We start from the raw sequence: 20354 nt of genomic DNA on the forward strand, positions 1-20354 counted from the left end.
CCTTCTCCTCCACCACTCCCTCTTTTGGGGAGCAAACACATTTTTGGTACACACACACACACACACACACACATGTGCATGCATGCACGTCAGGCATGTTTCTCAAGCTGCTGAGTCTGGGACTAACCAGTACAATCAGCCATGTTGGACTCAGCTGCCTTAACCATTATACCATGGGCTGGTCCCAAACCTGGTAGAGTTTCAGTGTTTCAGAATTGGTAGTCATTTGAGATAGTATGGACAAACCTGGAGGAAATGATGCTAAGTAAAACAAAGCAGGCGATGAGAGGCAAATACTCAATGCTTAGCATTCTCACTTATTAGTGGAAACTAAAAATATATACATATAGAAGTGGAAGGTAAAACAGCAAATACTAGAAGCTGAAAATGGGAGATAGATGGTGGTGAGAGGAGAGAACTTGGTTAACAGATGGATAAGTGGGATGAGTTCTAGAGCACTAAAGCATAGGAGAACAGTAGTAGGAGACAATCCCATGTATGCCTCAAAACAGGAGTGGATCTTGAATTTGCACAACTCAAAATAATGATAAGTATACGAGCTGGTAGATATGTTTCTTTTCCTGATTTGGTTATTATATAACGTGCATATTTTGAAAAACCACAGTGTACTCCAAACATTTCTATAACTGTTTTGTGTAAATCAGAAATTGTCATAATATTTTTTAAAGTTTTTAAAGTATTAGTAAAGAGAACAAAATCAACCACTGAAAATTCAGGAAAGACCTCAGAGCACAGGAATAAGAACACAGCAGAGGGGCTAGATCAGGGTGCAGTGGTAAAACTCAAAGGGCTACAAGGCTGACACACATGGGTTTTAAGTTCACATTGAAAAGACCTCCCCTAGTTCATTGGCAAGCACAGGCCATGATCCAGGGCTGGCTGAAGTAGGCCATGGATTGTCGTGTCAAACCCTGTTTGAGGAGCCAGCAGTTAGTGTAATGGCTATGTCGCTGAACTCCCATGTAGCTGACCCTGGTTCGAGTCCCAGACCCAGTGGCTTAAACTCCCGCTGGGCTCGTGTGCATGCGTGCCCAAGATCCCAAGAGGAGAATGGAGGATAAGGAATTACGATGTGTCCATCCTCCCTGGGGGGTGATTTCTTGCTTTCTATCTCTCTGTCTCTCTCTTTCTGGCGAGCACACATGCCTTACAGCAAAAAAACAAAACAAAACAAAACAAAACAAAACAAAACAAAAAAAAACTCTAAAAAAAACCCTGTTGGAGCTATTGGCTCTTTCTCTCTCACTTTCTCTTTTGGTCTCTCCCTCTATGTCTGTGTGGGGTGTGAGTCTCTGCCTCTCTTGCTAACAAAATAAATAAAACACTGAAAGAAACAAGAGAACGGAGAATATGGAAGGGCATTGCTATGATCAGTGTCACCATCAGTATCAGAGAAGAAATATTATATGTACCTGGTTTGGCTCCATGATTCTGACATCTAAAATAACTTAATCATTAGTATTATATTTGTTTTACATGTGAGTGAATAATCATAAAGTGATTAAGTAAAATGATCAACATCATCCCAGCCAGTAAAGGATAAAGCCAAGATCTGACAAGACACTGTCTGACTTCCGGAGTCTGGACTTTAAATTGTGACATTTAATTTTGAAAAGTGAGTTGATAGGGGGAAATATATTTAAGAAACAAGAAATGGAAAATTATTTGTTGACGATAACATGTATGATTAAGCCACTATACAGTGTTTTCTGGATGGGAAATCACATTTTGTATGCTGTGATGATGTTTAGTGAATGAATGTAAAATAAATAAATTAAAAAGAAAAATTAGTTAATGTATGAAACAAAAAGAATAGACACAGCTTACATTTTCTTATGTCAGGAGAAGTTAAAGTATAGATATCTATAATGTGAGATAAAAGATTTTATAAAACAATGAACAGAAAACATGGGAGTTGGGGGGAAGGTAGGAAAAGGAGGAGAGAACGTAAGTGCTGTAGTTTAATTATTTATCCCCTTACAAATTCACCTTCAAATTTGTCATTGCAAAGTATTAAAAGGTGGGATTGTAAACGATGATGAGACGTGAAAGCTCCAACGCCATAGATGTGGCATCATTGCGGGAGTGAGTTTATTACAGAAGGGTGAGTTCAGCCCCCTTTTGTCTCTCTCTCTCCCTTGCTCTTCTGACATGTTAGTACCTTAGAAGACCCTCACCAGATGCTGGCTTCTTGATCTTGAACTTCCCAGTTTACCATATTATAAGCCAATGAATTTCTGTTCATTTTGAATCTCCTTCTCCCTTGTACTGTTATAGCAGCACAAAATGGACTAAGACAGTACATATAGTACATAAAGATAAGAAAAGTCTAATCAAAATTTTTCTTTTTCTTGGACCAGCAGATGGTGTAATGGCTAAGTTGCTAGACTCTCATGTAGTCGACTGTGGTTTGAGTCCTGGATCCAGTGGGTTACACTCACACTGGGTGCGTGTGTGTGCATGCCCAAGATCCTGAGAGGAGAATGGAGAAGAAGGGATTGTGGCATGGCCATTCCCCCCTGGGGGCTGACGTCTCACTTTCTGTCTCTCTGTCTCTCTCTGTCTTTCTGGTGAGCACTCAGACCCTGTACCAAAAACCTCTCAAAAATTATCTTTAAATTTTTCTTTATTATTATTATTATTTATACATTCAATCACTATACATTATTTAGATTGTAAAGAGACTTTACCCAACATGATATACACCTCAGTCCAGCCCTACTGAGAACACTATACACATCATCGTCAACAGATAATAAACCATATCTGTCTTCCACAAGTGTCTTACCTCCTATTTTTCTCCCAAATTTCCTTTCCTATGCTCTTCCCCTTCCCCACTCTCCACTTTGTCTCTAGTGTCCATAACAATTTTCAATGCTTTATGTCCTCCATCTTTCAGTCTCTACCATAGAATGCAGACAGTCGGTATATGTTAAGCCGAAACATACAATGTCTCTCTTTCATAGCCTGATTTCCTTCACTCAGGAACAAATTTTCTGGGGCCTTGTTTTTTATGGATGAATAGTATTACATTGAGTATATATGCCACACTTTTTCAATCCATTCATCCGTTTGTGGACATTTGAGTTGGTTCCATGTCATAGCAATTGTAAATATTGCTGCAATAAATATAGTTGTGCAAGCACTTTTCCAACTGAGCATTCTCCTGTCCTTTTGATAGATATCCAGGAGTGAATGTGCTGGATCATATGGTAGTTCTATTTGAAGATCTTTGAGGAACCTACATATTGTTCTCCACAGTGGCTGGACAAATTCACATTCCCACCAACAATGAAGGAGTGTTCCCCTTTCACCACATCCCTTCCAGCATTTAACATTTTTTTTTTTATCTGCACCATTCTGACTGGGGTTAGGTGGTATCTCATTGTGGTTTTGAACTGCAACTCCCTTATAATGAGGGATGTTGAGCATTTTTTTCATATGCGTATTTAGATTATTGTTTTTCTAGCTCATTTTCCCATCTTTTAGTTGGGTTAACCATTTTCTTTTGGGTAAGTCACTTGAGTTTCCTGTGTATTCTGGTTATCAGTCCCTTATCTGAGGCACAGTTAATAGAAATTACCTCCCATTCTGAGGGTTGTTGATTCACACTAGTTACTGTTTCCTATGCTGTGCAGAAACTTACTCTGATATAATCCCACCTGTCTATTTTTGAGATCATTGCCTACGCTTTGAAGGTCTTGCTTAAGAGGTCTTTGCCTACTCCAATGTTTCCCCAAGTTTCCCCAGTGTTTTCCACCAGTTTTGTAGTTTGCAGTCTTAAGTTTAGATCAATGATCCACTTTGAGTTGATTTTTGTTAATGGTTACAGAGGTTCAGATTCATCTTTGTGCAGGTGGATACCCAGTTTTTCCAGCACCATTTGGTAAAGAGGTTTTTCCTTTTCCCATTGGATTGACCGGTACTTTTTGTCAAAGATCAGTTGGCTGATTGTTTTGGGGTTTATTTCTGGAGTCTCTACTCTTAATCACAGAATTTTCAACTTTATTAGAGATCGTTAAATCCAAATTGGCATAAATGTAAGTACATGATAAGAGCTGAGAGGATGTGGGATGGGTAAAAGTTTGAAAAACATTAGTAATTTAAAGCTAAAAGTAAATAAGCTATTAATCTATGAAAAGACATAAATGAAATTTGAATTTAAATTTAAACTTGCTAATTGAAAGAAACCAATCTGAAAAGGTTACATAGTCTATGATTCCAACTCTTTAACATTCTGGAAAAGACAAAATACGGAGACAATAAAATAATCAGTGCTTGTCAGAGACTAGGGAGAAGTAAGGATGAATGTGTGGGGCGCAGACAATTTTTAGGGGATGTACATACTCTGTATGGCACCATAATATGGATATATGTCATTATAAAATTGTCCAAATCTATAAAATGAACAATGCCAAGAATGAACCCTAAGGTAAACTATAGACTTGGGTGATGATGATGTGTTAGTGCAGGTTCATCAGCCGTAACAAATGTACTACTCTAGTGAAGGATGTCAATAATAGGGAAAGCTATGCGTGTATGAGGGTATACGGTACAGGTAAATCTCTTTCTTTTTCTCTCAATTTAATTTAATTTTCTCTGAATTTAATTTCTCTCAATTTAATAAATCTCTTTCTTTTTCTCTCAATTTAATTTAACTCTTAAAAGTTATTTTTAAAATGTTTTTAATGTTTATTTATTTCATGAGCATGGGAAAGATAGAGATAGAGAGAGACACGAAAATCCTACAGGTATAATCCCACTGCCACCCTCTGCAAGCCATCCCAGTGAGGCAGGATCCTGGGCACAAGCACACAGCATGTACAGGTCAACTGGGGAACTGAACTGATGATTCTTGATATGAATGCAGCTTTGTTTGAGCAATATGTTATTACCATGCCACCAAGTTGATCCAAAAAGATGAAAAATTTGAGATTTTTTTTTTAGAGGTTTTTGCTTTAGGGCACATGCGCTTGCCAGGGAGAGAGTGAGCAAGACAGACTACTGAGAGGGAAAGTGAGAAATCACCCGTTAGGAGGGATGACCACACGACAATCCTTTCTCCATTTTCCCCTTGGGATTTTGGGCACACATGCACACGTGGTCATGATTTTGAAGTCACCAGGTCCGGGACTCAAACTGCATTCAGCCATGTGAGAGTCCAGTGACATAACCACTACATCATCTGCTGGTCCCTCTTTTAGATTTTTTAATGCAAGGAAAGGTAATAGCTGAAAATTTCATATTAGAGCCCCCATTTTATTGTTTCTTTAAATAATTATTTTATTTAACTTTATTTATATAGTTAGTTATTTTAATGTGACCAGAGAGGGACAGAGCAACAAAGAGAGAAAGTGAGAAAGCTAGCTACCAGGACCAGGACTCAAACCATGGTCAGCCATGTGAGAGTTCAGCACCCTTAACTACCATACCACCTGCCAGCCCCTCACCTATTTCTTGATTTCTTCAATCCACTTATCCACTCTGTCCTTTTTCCTTTGCCTCTAAAAAAAAAAAAAAAAAAACAGTTGGAATTTTAATGTCAATAGAAAAGATAAATATAAGGAGGGTTTCCTTAACAATGGGTTTGTAGAAATCCTATTAGAATAAACAGATACTAAATACTTCTTCCAAAATCAAAACAAATCTCTTCTTAGTTCAATTTTTAAGAAAAGTAATATAGTTTTTTTAATAAATAATATTTCAATATAGGGGTGAATCTTAAACATACGTATTTGAGGGTGAGAATAGGGAAATGGGAAGAAGGTTGTTGGATTTTTCAGCAATAACAACAACAATTTACCAAATGTTTACTGTTGCGCCTGATACAGTGAACCTTTAAACATTTTTGTTCAATGCTCACAAAAATCATTTGAAGAAAATATTGTTGTACTCTTTTACAGATAAGGAAATTGAAGTAAGAAAATAGAAGTAACTTAAATATTATAACAGTTAATGAGTATTTCTGTGGATTCATTCCATTCTAGGTTCCAGGGATGCAACACTGAACCAACAGACAAAAATCCCTGTCTTCCTAGAGCTCATGATCTTGCTGAGATCAGAAGAAATAAGTGAAATACATAAAGAAAACGAATAACATACAATATTAGCTTTTAATTTTAAATAGCAAAAGAAAGCAGAGAATAGATAAGAGGCCCAAATAAGAGGGAGTAGCACTCAGTGACATTCTCATAAATAAATAAATAAATAAATCAGAGTGAAAGCTACATGTTTACTGTGGGGAAAGTTTCCTCAGCATAGAGGAAAAGCAAAGCCCTTCGTTGGGACTACACTGACAAAGACGGAGCCCAATTAACGGAAAGGAGATGGATGTGAGATGAGGTTAGAAAGGTAACTAGCCCCAAATCACATGGCACAAGTGGCAACTCCAAAGGAAGGACTGAAACTCCACGTGACAAATGATAAACAGTCAACTAGACAGAAAAATTAGTAAATAGATGAGTGAGTGAATAAAAAAGTAATATAGAGATAAGTAAATAGATAGATGGAATAATCAATTAATAAATAGATACTGGTTGTGTTCTTATTCCTTCTACAACCTTTGATCCAATTTGATGTCTAAAGCAATAAAGTTTAGCATGGGGTAAACAAAGTAACTAAATGTGTGTGTATCTGCCCATATGTTTTTTTAAGAGACACATTTAGGGTGTAATACACTAGAGACACCTCTAGAATCATTAAAAGAAAGCATGTCATACGCCTGAATTTGATACTATCAAAATAAAAATAGGGAACCAACAGTTAGCGTAATGGCTATGTCGCTGGACTACCACGTAGTCGACCGCGGTTCATGTCCTGGACCCGGTGGCTTGAAATTCATGCCGGACGCGTGTGTGTGCGTGCCCAAGATCCCGAGAGGAGAATGGAGGAGAAGGGATGGCAACGTGACCATCTCCCCTGGGGGGTGATTTCTCTCTTTCTGTCTCTATGTCTCTCTCTGTCTGTCTGGCGAGAGCACGTGCCCTATAGTGAAAACCTCTCCAAAATAAATAAATAAATAAATAAATAAATAAAAATAAAAACGTTTCAAGACACTTCCATGTTAAACTTTCATTAAGCACATATAGGTGTAATATTTTCACAGCTTCTAATTTTATATATATATATGTGTATATATATATATAATTTATAATGAAAGAATTTAATTATTAATTTAATTATAATAAAATTATCTATCTATATTTATCTTTCTATCTATATATTCTTTTATTTTTTTCTTTTTTTTGGAGAGATTTTTGCTATAGGGCACATGCGCTAGCCAAAAAGGCAGAGAGAGACAGAGACAGAAAGCGAGAAATTATGCCCCGGGGGGGATGGCCACGCCACAATCCCTTCTCCTCCATTTTCCTCTCGGGATCTTGGGCACGCAAGCACACACGCCCGGCATGAGTTTAAGTGAGTCCAGGACTCGAACTGCGGTCAACTACATGGGAGTCTAGCAACATAGCCATTACGCCAACTGCTGGTCCCTACATATCCTTTTTAAAAGAATTTTGTTTGGGGCCAGTAGTTGGCGTAATGGTTATGTTGCTGGACTCCCATGTTTTCGACCACGGTTCAAGTCCTGGACCCAGTGTCTTAAACTGACGTTGGGCACATGTGCATGCATGTCTAAGATCCCGGGAGGAGAATGGAGGAGAAGAGATTGCGGCATGGCCATCCACCGGGGGTGGGAGGGGGTGATTTTCTCTGTTTCTCTCTGTCTTTCTGGTGAGTGAACAACATGCCCTATAGCAAAAACCTCTCAAAAAAAAGAAAGAAAAAATAATTATCTGTTCAACTTTATTTATTCTGATTATTTTATTATTATTATTATTTTTGCAGTGAAAGTAGGAATTTATTTTGGTACAAAAACTTTTTGAAATTGATATATAATTTTCCCATTACACGTATTTCCATGAGCTTTTATTTTCTGAAACATTTTTAAATTAATTCATTTACATTCATTCACTAAGCATGGTCATAGCATACAAAATGTGATTTCCTATCCAGAATACACTACATAGTGGCTTAATCATGCTTGCTATTGTCAATAATTTTCCATTTCTATATGTATTGTATATTTATATATATATGTGTGTGTGGGTATGTGTGGGTGTGTGTATATATACATATATATATGTATGTATATATATATATGTATATATACATATCTATAAATTTCTGACCCTCTGCTCTTTCCCATCCTCCTCCCACACTATCTCTGCTGTCTACAGCTATAGATCACTCAATTTCTTAAATAACCTAATTATTTTCAATAACAAGTTCAGCTGGTAATTTCACAAAAAGCAGTTTTAAATGTAATAAATTAAAGAAATTTTGCTTAAACCTTAAAGCCAGGAAATAGGTTAGAATTCTATTCAAATAGTAGATTCATGAACCTATCGGCAAAAATCCTTAAAACCGGAAAACAAGGCCTAGAAGAAAATCAGCAATGTTTTAGTCAAAAGTCATAAAATGCTATTTCACCAGTTCAGCCTCATGTACTTAATCTTCTGTTGTGGTTTGATCTTCTCGATTAAATTCTGAGATATAATGTTCAACTCCACACTTGTCCCTATGATTAAGTTGGCTATCTATTTTCTTAGTTTTTGAACTCTTATTTCTGTGTGTCTGTATTTAATTTTCCTGGTATAGCACTCCCTTAAGAACTTTTTGGAAATATGGTCTGGTGTTGGTAAATTGTTTCAGGTTCTGTTTATCTGAGAATGTTGCTGTCTTTTCTTCCCATATGAAGGATAATCTTGCTGGGTACAGTATTCTTGGTTAAAATTGCTTTTCCCTTAACACTTCGAATATCTTTTCCCATTCTTTCCTCACTCACGTTTCCGATGAGAGGTCAGCTGTTAGCCTGATGGGATATACTTTGTATGTAACTTGCCATTTTTCTCTTGCCAATCTTAGTATCTTGTCTTTGTCTGTGGTTTTGATCAATCTGGCTATAATGTGTCTTGGAGATCTTCTTGGGTTGATTCTATTTGGGATCCTTTGTATTTCTTGGGACTGAATTTTTGAGTGCCTCTCTAGGTTTGGAAAGTTTTCTTGCAGGATTTCATGGAATAGATTATTAATGCACTTATGAGCCTCTACGCTTTCTGGGATACCAATTATCTGGATGTTTGGATGTTTCATGGTATCTAGTATTTCTCGTATATTATTCTCATTTTTTTTTTTTTTGGCAATTCTCTCAGTCTTTGTGGTGAATTTTTCTAGACCAGCAATTTTCTCTTCTATGTCTGAGATCCTATTTTCTGTATGATTTAATCTGCTTTTAATACTTTCAAAGGAGATTTTAACTTTCTGTGTAGCTTTTATCTCTAACAGGTCCATTTGATTGTTTTTCAAAGTGTGTAATTCCTCCTTTAGCTCTTGCAAGAATTTCCTCACCTCCTGGAACTCATCAGCTCCTTTATCATGACTCTTGTCTCTCTTCTCTTCCATCTCTGTTAGCCTTGTCATTATGAATATTCTAAATTCTTTACCAGAAATTTCCATGATTTTCATTGAATTGTCTGTGGATGAAGAAGAGTTATTCTTTTCCCTTGGAGGAGAGGTATTTTCTTGCCTTTTCCATTTTTCTTGGGGCCCTGTGGTGATTTCTAGTCATCTGATGGATGGTGTATTTCTTCTTAATTCTTGAAGTTCAATCTGAACAGTCAGGAGTGAGCAGAAGGAGGTGACCTGGAATCTTTTTGCCATTCTGTTTTTATCTCTTGTGCAGCAGATTCAGTGGATATTGAAAAAATATGTTAACTCTAGTAGTATTTGGATGTTTAGTTATGGTTTCTTTAGATTTGTCTAGAAATATAGTAAAAGGAGATTAAGGAGCAGAGTGAAGCGATAAAAGAAAAAAAAAAGAAACAGAGAGAGAGAGAGAGAAAAAAAACAAAGAGACAGAGAGAAAAGGAGGGAAAAAGAGAAAAATCAATCACAAAAACATTTTTTTCTTAAAAGGCAAAAAATACAAAACTATGCAAGTGCAAAAGGAACCATGGAGGAGTTTTCTTATGGAGGCTTGCCCCTTGCCTCTCCACTAGAGTTTGTGGGCTGGAGGCTGAATTATCAGTAGAAAGTCTTAATTTCTGTTTTTTCCCTAAAATCATAGTTCTCAGGGGCCATGGAGAAGTCTTCTTCTGAATACCTGCCCCTTGCCTCTACTGGATGGGTGGGGAAAAGGGGATTATTAGTGAGATAAAGGAGGGGCTAAAAGCCCAGAGAATACTTTACCTTAAAAATTTTTAAAAAGGAAATATTACAAAAAATATGAGAAGACAGAGACAGAGGCAGAGTAAGACAAAGACAGAGATAGAGAGAAGTCTAGAGGGGCTCCCTACCACTCAAGTTTGTGGGCTGGAGGCTGAATTATCAGTAGAAAAATCTTCATTTCTTTTTTTTTCCCTGGAATCACTAGTTCTCAAGAGCCATGGAGAAGTCTTCTTCTGAAGGTCTGCCCCTTGTCTCTATTTATTATTATTATTATTATTTAATTTAACCAGAGAGACAGAGAAAGTGAGAAAGCAAGCCACCAGCTCCAGGACTTGAACCATGGTGGACAATTTTGGAGTCTAGTACCTTAAACATCATGTCACCAGATGGCCCCTATATATATCCCTTTTTATAATTTGTGACTCTTCGAATTCTTACCTTGAAGACAAATTATGCAAATCTTTTTTGCCAGTATGTTTGTAGAAATCCTGTTTACACTGACACATGGAGAAGTTAAACAGAACAATCAGCAACAATAAGGAGTAAGACAGAGGGAAGAAAAGACAAGGTTAGTGGTTGGGAAGATCCTAGTCAAGTGAATAAGAGAGATGACAATCCTTTCTTCAATAACCCAGATGATATTTACTGTAACAAGTCCTACTGAGCAGTAAGAAATTATTTTAATATCATTGAAGAATTAGTGTGCTAGCAGAAATGACTTTTTCCCAGGTGCAAGTAATTTTAAAGAGCAATTGATTATTAGATTTTCTAAAATGCAAAGGTTGTGTGGTTTATTGATGCCAATTTCTTGATTTCTATCAACAACCTCTAGCCACAGACATCTACAACACAGTGGTAGTTGGTCAAGTTGTGTTTGTTACTCTGCTGTGAGGGAGAACATACAGTATGGGGAGACATGGGCTGTAAGAGGGTATTAAAAAGAACCATTATGGGGTTTGGGTTTAGGTTCAACAGCATGGGGTAGGGGCTAAGGAAGTGAGAACTCGCTCTCGAATTTGGACTGTCAGAAGGTAGGGACAGTTCTATGATACGGTAAAGTACAACCGCTATTCTTTTAGCAGCATTACGGATACATGACGCTTTGTGGGTGGCACTGTGACCTTGTGTTATTTTTTATTTTTCTGTGCTTAGACAAAATAATGGAGTGACCTGGCTTTGTCTCATTTCATAGTATCTCAGAATGACCTTCTATGAAGTTGGTATACTGTGAGATTATTTATCTAACAGGGAAATAATATGACCTAGCTATGTCAAGCTAGCTCCTGAATACTGGCATCTGATTATTCTCCCTCTCCTACAATTAGAGAAAACCAGATAGACAGGCACCCTGGCATTGTTTTTACTCCGTGATTCACCCCCAATCTTAGCCAGCCTTGACCATGTGCATACTCGTGTGCCTGGCATATAGAAAGAGATCTCAGAATGCAAACTTATGACCTTCCCATGTGGATCCAGTTGTGTTACCACTGTGCCATCATCCAGCCCTGGAATAAACTTAGGAAAGTATACCTTTTCACTGTGCAGTATTTTTATTACATAGCCTTGATACTAAATTACTAATACTCTTGACCATATAAACAGGATTATTACCATGTGTCCTATGCATGTGGGGTTAGTTGAAAATCGTAAAATGTTATAGTGACAATCTGGGGTCCCAGGGGTAGGTCAATGAGAAGATTGACAGTGAGTAGACAGGTCTTTTTCTTTTCTTTTTTTATGAATTCACTTAATGTTTCTAAAGACTTGCTAGAAAGAAAGAGAAGGTATTACCTACAAAAATGTTGAAGTCTGCATTGAAAAAAAAAAGCCATACAGTAATAACTTTAAATTATTGTAATCGCTTTCACTCCTCAAGGCATTATAAATCATAATGTCAATGAAACCAGAGGCTTCTTTATTCTCTCAGCATAAATAATAATGAGTTTCGGATGAGTAAGAGAGTAGATATTTGTAAGACTATTTAGGTTCTTTGATTTAAAGTAGTCAATGAGCTCATAAAAGCACTGAAGACAAGTGAAAGTAAACAGCACGAAACAGATATAATAATTTAGCACTGGGTTTTTCTCTAAATGCTTGAGGGATATACACAGTTTATGGGCTAATAATAAACATTATCTTTTTTTCAGTGAAGTGTTTCTGAGAAGAAACCAAGCACAGTTTCATGCTGACTGAGCAAAGAAAGAATTAAACTTGAGTTTTTAAACTCTCTTTTGAATGACTTAATATATATAATTACTGAGGAGGCTGGAAGTCACCTTGCTCATTGTTCTTCAACTGCTTTGGAAAAATTTACAATGAATTCTCTTGTACTCTACATTAAATAGAATAGGTACTCTTTTTTTGGTCCGGCTTCTTTCATTCAACATGGTAATTTTAGAGATGGATCTTGGCTGCCGCCTGCCACCTGTGTCAAACACACCCCCCCCCCGTTCTGTGGTTGAGTAGTAGTGTGCGCATGCACCACAGCAAGCTTGCCATTCACCCACGTATGGTCATGTGAGTTTTTCCAGCTTGGAGCTATACAAATAAAGCTGATGCAAACAAACACATAAAAAACAAACAAAAGCGTAGAACTCAGCTATATCGACATTAGCTCCATGGTACATTTTAAGCTGATGCAAACAAACACATAAAAAACAAAAGCATAGAACTCAGCTATATCGACATTGGCTCCATGGTACATTTCAACCATCATGCATTTTTGTAGGCAATATTTGAGTGCTTTGTATTGACATAGAATAAGTCCAACAAAGGTCCTGTCCTTCTAGAGACCCTTAAAGCTCTAGATTGACAGTTGATCTCAGACAAGATCCCTGTCTGAAGCTTGAAAATTGCATGAGCATTCTTGGCACCTATATTCCATGTTAGGAGCAAAGATGATATGGCAAACTTTATGGAAAAACATCATATTCATAGTCCTTTTATATGTATACATGACCAGAATTATTCTGTCTTTACAAGCTTAGTTAATACATAGAGCAAATGCAGTGGAGAGCAATGAAGAAACTAGTCTGAGTGGTTAAAATAAAGTCATATTTGTTTTTGTACATGTGTGACTTTATGATGTTAAACTTCTCACCATGTAGAGCCAAAAGGCTCTGAGAATGCCATGCTGTAGTGCCCTCTGCTGGTACTAAGGAGCTAGGAGCACACCTACTTCACTAACGCAGCACGCCATCTGCACCGATCATCCTCCTTTTTAATAACATTGTCCAGAAGAGATGTGAAGACTCAGTAGATATTGGGCAAAAATGTGGGAAACACAGTGTTTATGTGTAATTAATGAAACAAACCTTAATCATACATAGGCAAATAAAAAAAACTGATGTAGGAAATGAAAAACGAGAAGACAAAAACAAAATAATAATCAAGAAGATGAAACTTAGTTTTGATTTCTTTACGGTTATCTGTTGGGGGGATGAGTTCTGAGTCTTAATATAATATTTACTATAAAATTTCAATGGATACCTACTTACAAGAAGGATTAACTGAAGAACTTTGTATTAGTTTCCTACTGCTATTATAACAAATTATTATAAACATAATGACTTAAAAACCACACAAATATTTATTTATTTTTTATATTTCTGGAAGCAAGTCCAACATGAGTCACTGAAATCTAAATGTTGGGCTGAAATCTAAATGTTGACTGGGATGCTTTCCTTCTGGAGACCCTGGGAAATGATCAGTTTCTTCTTTTCCCATGTCTAGAGGCTGCCAGCATTCCTTGTGTTATAGATCCACATCACTCAGATCTCAGCTTCTGTTGTCACATCTGCTCTGAATCTGACCTTCCTGCCTCCCTCTTCCATTGTTAATTAATTACTTAATTATTTGAGTTTTTGCCATAGTGTACATATACATGCCAGAGAGAGAGACAGTGAAAGGAAAATTGAGAAACCACTTCCCACCAATGGGGATGGCTATGCCGCCATCTCTTCCTTCCGTTCTCCTCCTGGAATTTTGGGCATGAATACACATGCCTGGCGTGATTTTCTAGCTGCCAGATCAGGGATTCAAACCACTTTACACCACGTGGAGTTTAGCACCTTAGGTGCTATGCCACCAACTAGACCCCTCCCTCTTTCTTTGTTCACTTGGTGGTTGGGGTGCTGGACTCCCACATGGTTGACTGTGGTTTGAGTCCCAGATCTGGTGGCTTGAAATTCACACCAGCACATATACTTGCATGCCCAGGATCCCTGGAAGAGTATGGAGGAGAAGGGATTGCAGCATGGCTACCCCTTCCGGACGGTGATTTCTCACTTTCCCTCTCACTCGCACTGTCTCTCTCTCTCTCTCTGTCTTTCTGGTGAGTGTAGTGCCCTATGGCAAAAAAACCTTCTTAAAAAATCCATGTGATTATATTGACCTTATTCAGATAATCCAAGATAATCTCTTTACTTTAAGATTCTGAACTTAATCATAGCTGCAAAGCCTCTTTTGCCATGGAAGACAACATGTCCAAAGATTTAAAGATTAAAAGTGGACGACCTTTGCTGTACCACTATTCTGTCTAGAGCAAGCTTATAGCATTGCTCATTGTGGGAAGCCTTCTGCAATCATAGAAAGACCATTGTACATGGAGGAAAAATGAGGGATCCAAGCTATGTGTTCAATATTTCTGTGACATGTTCTATAAGTCAGTAATTCTAACTGAGCATCATTGTCCTAAACCATGTAAACAAGAGTGACTCTCTTGATGACTTCTGAGGTGTGCCATAAAAATCAAGTGACATCAGCTAAATGAACGTGTGTTATAAAGCATGCCTAATTTTCAAAAACCAAGGTTTCATTAATAATACTGAACAAATTGATATGAACGTGTGTTATAAAGCATGCCTAATTTTAAAAAACCAACATTTCATTAATAATACTGAACAAATTGAGACCATCAGATGTAGTAATGGTTACATTGCTGGACTCCCACGTAGTTGACCATGGTTTGAGTTCCAGATCCAGTAGCTGAAAACTCAGAGGGTGTGCGTGTGCATGCCCAAAATCCCAAGAGGAGAATGGAGGAGAAGGGATTGTGGTGTGGCCATCTTCCCAGGGTGAAGGGGTAATTTCTTACTTTCTGTCTCTCTGACCCTCTCTGTCTCTCCAGCAAGCCCACATGCCTTATAGCAAAAATCTCTCTAAAAATAATACGGAACAAATCAAAGGCCCTAGGAAAATAAGTAAATATCCCCAATGCCATGGCCTTTCAAATGTCACTGAAAAAAAAAAGAGATGTCAGAAATAATATTTTCATTTGATTTTTTTTTTAACCTAACTTTGAGCAAGTAATCTGTTAATGGCATTGTGCAACAGTGTCACAGAAGACACTAAGGACTCTAAATGGAGATAAATAAAATGTGTTAGGAAGGAGGACAGTGTGAGGAACAGCATTCAAGGCAATGAGCATTTGGCATGAGGCTCTTGAAGATGAACACTGCATGTGTACTTAGGAAAAAGAATCAAAACCGTTCATTCTGTTCTGCTAAATCAAAAACAGGAAAAGCAAAATGTGGTGCTTATTACATCTCGTCATTGATGTAGCACCACGAGATACTTCCATTTGGCTCTGGGAAGTGATCAATTTACTCTGAAAAACTTAAGGATTAATAACCATAATAATGTGTTCTGACTGCTGCAAAACCTCTTAGAAGCTCTCAACAAATCATCAGATTCTTTTTTTTCCCCTCCCAATGGCATTTCAGAGCCTTTGACAAGCTGGTGCAAGAGTTTAAGAAAATATGCTAGAGCATCAGTGTGCAGAGGCAGGAGAGTGAATCCTTTCATGTCTAGCCCTTTCAGCGATCTTGTCATCTTCCGTCCCTTTGCCTCTTGCCTTTCTCTTTGTGATTTAATTGCATCAATTGTTTTCGAGTACGTTATCTGAAGTGATGTTTTCTTTTTGCAGGCTTTTCTTTACAGTGCAATTTGTATACATGTTTTAAGTCGACCTCTCATATCTCCATATTTTTACATTTAGAATTAAGCTCCTTTGGTTCATGTTGCTATAGATACCTGGGCTTTCTTTTGCTAGGAGCCTTCAAATGTTCTTTTCTCTGAAATGCATCTCTGTCTATAAGCATTTTGAGTAATTTTTCAAAAGGGCACAGAAGCTTATCTCTTAAGAGTGGGTGGGGCTGGAACAGGGACAAAAAGAAAAGAAGACAGAAAAGAGGAATAGGGAGAGGAGAGGACGAAGGAGTGTGGAGAAGAATGTACTTACTTTCAAGTGCGCTGTAGTTTCTTACTATGTGATATGCAATAGTTTTTGTTTGCTTCAATTTTTAAATGACAGGGGTAGTTATTTATGTCTCTCTCAGGCAAGAGCACACCTAGAGTACATGTGTAAGTGTTGAAATCTGTATCAGAGTGTGCCTGGGTCTTCAAACTTACGGAAAACAGCAACCTAATTGCTTCCTTGCCCCACTTTATGAAACAAGTTTGTTATGGTTTGGATAATGGTTTTTCCCCTTTAGTTTCAAGTTTGGAATTAGGTTTCAGTGGACAGTGATTGGATATCCCCAGAAATTCCTGTGTTGGGACTTGACTGTATTGTAAAGGTTTTAACTGGACACGTCATTCCTTCACAGTCTCAGGGTGGGGTTTTAGAGGATGATAATTTCTTTAGCGTGGGGCCTCTATGATCGAGGCCTATAGCATTTATAAGCAGAAGAGAATGGCACCAGAAAGTCAGAGAGGACTATATGGTTACAGTCCAGGATCTGTTCTGCTAAAATTCTTTCCTTATTCTGTGTTGTAGCTGCACCAGAAGTTGGATCCTGGCCTTCCAAACCATGAGCTAAATATACTCATATTTCTTTGTAAAATCAACCAGTATCAGGTATTTATGTTAGCAGTGCAACAATGGGCTAAGCAAACAGTACAAGGATAAAAAATTCTAGGGCCTCTTTTCATCTACTGTCCCGTATCGGGCCTGTCATCTCTGTGCCTTATTTTACAAATCTGATATATGGGATAACTAATATACACTTCAAACGGTTGTTTTGAGGATTAAATGATGCTATGCACAAAGTCTATAGTACCGTAGCTGACAGGGCGAGAGAATTAATAATAGACTGAAAAAAAGAGAGAGAGAGAGAGAGAAAGGCAATTAGAACATTGTTAGCCATCACTTATTATAATTAACTTCCTTCTTTTGGGGGAACTGAGTGAAATGGAGGCTTAGCACTGGCTGATATTCAGGAAGAGAAAGCCAATTAGTAAAATCCTCACTGATGGTTTCATGATAACTGGTCTCTGTTCTGTGCTGCACCACTAACATCTGGATGTCTTTTTCCTCATTTTCAGAAGCAATTTGAGACTAGACTTGCTAGATGATTAGTTAGTCATTTTCAGATTTAAAGTTCTCTATTTTTAAAATACATTGATTAAGAAGTACTTTTTTTTATATATAATTTACATCTTTAAAGTAATTTACAATCTTTTGGGTTGAATTTATACTATTGCTTTGATTGAACATATCCAGAAAAAGAAAGTGTACTCTCTTCAGAAGAGAGCTGACTTCATTCCTAAACAGCATTTTATATTGAAAGGGCATTTTTCTTCCAGTAGCAGCCCCATGATGTGGTGATATGTACATTTTTAAAAAATTCTCATGGAGACTCATTGTACTATCATTTTTTTCCTAGGCACTATTTTGACTTTTCTGAAGAAAGAAGATTTTACTCAAAATGATTTTAAGTCCAAATCATTTCAAGGGAGATAGAACTCTAATTAATTAATCACTTAATTACTTTTCTGTTGCAACTGGATTTTTATCCACTTCATTTACATGCACAACTGGTTTAATAGCTCTTACTGAATAGATTGTTTGAACTAATTGACTAGAGAGTCAAATAATCAAATCAATGTTGCATGGAGATGTGGAGTAAATATTGTCTCTTATAGAATTTAACTGGTCCTTAACTTGCTTCTTAAAAATCTTAACTAATTCCTACTGACCCTTTCACCTTGTCCAGTTCTTTCGGGGTCATTCTATTGAGACGAGAAAGCTTAATTTACCAAGTGAGATCATTGTGTAGCTCAGTAACATAACTGATTCTCCAACAGTTGCCTATTTATTTAATAGATTTCGATTTGAAAAATTTGTTTCACTCTACTACTGCTTTTATGATTATTGATACACCCATAATTTGTTCCTATAGGCTCAGTTTTCACAAAGGATTTGACAATCTCCAGTTTATTTCTGTGGCACATATTAACTTTAAGAATATTTCTAAAACTGTTTTAGACTTTTTTTAGTGATAATTATAAATTCATCACATGCAGTTGTAAGAAACAAGACACAAAGGCATCATATACCATTTTCCCAGCTTTCTTCAAACGGTAACATAGTATAGATATAGCACCATATCCCAATTTCAATTCTGACATTAATATCATCCACTCATGCAGATTTCATCAGGTTTTTTGTTTATTTGTTTGTTTGCTTGTTTTTGCTATGGGGCACAATCGCTCACCAGGGAGAGAGAAAGAAAGTGAGAAATCACTCTCCAAAGGGGACGGCCATGCCACTATCCTTTCTCCTTTTTTCTCGTGTTGGGATGCTGAGAAGTCAGCCATATGGAATTCAACTGCCTTAACCTCCATGGAATCTACTGGCCATGAATAGATTTCTTTTAAGAGTTACACAATAAGAGTTATAGGGAAGAATTGTCCTAGGAAACAAAGGAAATCATGTGTTTCATGAATGTTTACCAACTGCAAAATCTTAAGATTCTATCAACATATTAGCAAAATACAACAAAAATACTTAATATACAATGGGCAAGGCATATTTAGATGTGGAGGACAGAAAAAGTTTCATTTAGAAATCACAAATTAGAGTTTAAAGCAATGTAAAATTTATATCCACTGCAGTGTTTAGTTCAGGATCATTTTGGGTGATGAAGTATTTTCAAACATATTAGGCTTTTATATATTACAAGAATTTTATGTCACTATTCATCTTACAATATAATATCTGTGCCTGAAGGCAACAAAACCATTCTATTATAGAGTCTTGAATAAAAATGATAAACTCAGGATATTAAAATTCAAAGAGATGAAAAGTTTCTATATAATTTATTCTAATAGGGAGGGAAATTATTCTTTAGTCAACTTACCTGGCAAATCCTGAATTTGGGAATAGGTTTTCACAGGTTTAATATCAATGCATTTCACGTTACTTGTTCATAGAGGAGAAATTGCTATAAAAGGCCTCTGGAAAGGAAATCAAACAGATGTTCAACTCCTGAATTTAAGAAAATGCTTAATTTAAAAGTGTGTTTAACACGTTTTTATTTTCATTAGTGAAAGTATAACTTTTGAAAATCTTTTTTTCTTTCCTACTTCATTATCACCTCATGCTTACCTGTTCCCTAGGAAAAGTAATGCTTAATGAGATATTCTTATGTAACAATAAAGGTTCTGAAAAGAAAATTAGAATGTTTGCTCCTGAAGGGATTCACAGATTAATTTGCCCAATCACCTCTGAGCATTAGGGAGAAAATCAAAGAAATATTTTCCACAAATGAGAAGAGTTGCCTTTTTCTACATGTTAATTATGCAGGGAGCCTTGGCTGGCTTCTCCCCAGTGTGGTACGTTCTTAGGCTTTTGTACGGACATCTCGACTGTCACGAGGAACACACAAACATCAGCGGGAGAATGCTTAGGCTGGTGGTAAACACGCTATTCAGGCCCAAGGTAGAGTATAACTCTGCAGCTCTTTTCATTTCATTTTTATTTGTTTCCCTTTGGTAAGGACTGAGGGGAAAAAAACGCATAGGAGATTTAGGGTTCATTTAAGATTAATATCCTCTCATTGTGTACACACAAGTGACAATAGTTTACATGGAATCCAGAGACATGTCTCTCCTCTCCCATCGCGCCCCCCAACCCCAGCCACCTTACACAGTGGGTAGAAGGAAACATAGACAAGAATGGTGGGGTGGAGTGGGGAGTAGCAAGGTCATCATTAATCTCAATAATCTGTATCCTATTATACATTAAACTGTATTGTACTGCATTTTTTATTATGACATCATTACTTTAGTTTTCTCTTAGGGCTATTAAATCTTTTCGGTTC

Source organism: Tupaia chinensis, unplaced genomic scaffold, assembly GCF_000334495.1.
Source record: "Tupaia chinensis unplaced genomic scaffold, TupChi_1.0 Scaffold000002_1, whole genome shotgun sequence".
Taxonomy (NCBI): domain Eukaryota; kingdom Metazoa; phylum Chordata; class Mammalia; order Scandentia; family Tupaiidae; genus Tupaia; species Tupaia belangeri.